Here is a 375-nt window from a genome sequence, read left to right as displayed (position 1 = left end):
ATCCACTTGAATCCAACAAAACCAGTAATTTTTTTTTCTATTATATATACAGCATTTTCTATAAAATTAAGTGTAGACTTTATAATTAAAACAAAAAATGTTATTCATACTAAAAAAAAAAAACGCTTAGTCATGTCACGTGACGTGACGTCAACATCCACTAATGGCGAACAATTGTACCTATTTACTATGCCTCCCCACGGGACAGAGTTAGACACCAGGGTCGTTTTTTAACGTGGAGAAAAGGTACAAAAATAAAAATTGTCTCAGTCGTGGAGGATTTCTCCTCCACCGAAAGAGAACAAGAAATAGAAGTGCAGCATCTGAAGAACAGATACTACACTTTGATCTTGACCAAAAGGCCAAGAATGCGAA

At 35.2% G+C, this 375-nt stretch overlaps 1 pseudogene; it reads right to left on the bottom strand.

Moving 5' to 3' along the window:
* Window positions 1-241: 241 nt before the first annotated feature.
* LOC145261387 (U2 spliceosomal RNA) lies at window positions 242-375 on the bottom strand (annotated as a pseudogene).

The sequence above is a fragment of the Euprymna scolopes genome, chromosome 37, assembly GCF_053919585.1.
Source record: "Euprymna scolopes isolate OS-2025 chromosome 37, ASM5391958v1, whole genome shotgun sequence".
Lineage (NCBI taxonomy): Eukaryota > Metazoa > Mollusca > Cephalopoda > Sepiida > Sepiolidae > Euprymna > Euprymna scolopes.
Note: the sequence above shows the minus strand (reverse complement) of the source record. Positions and strands in the feature narration are given on the sequence as shown.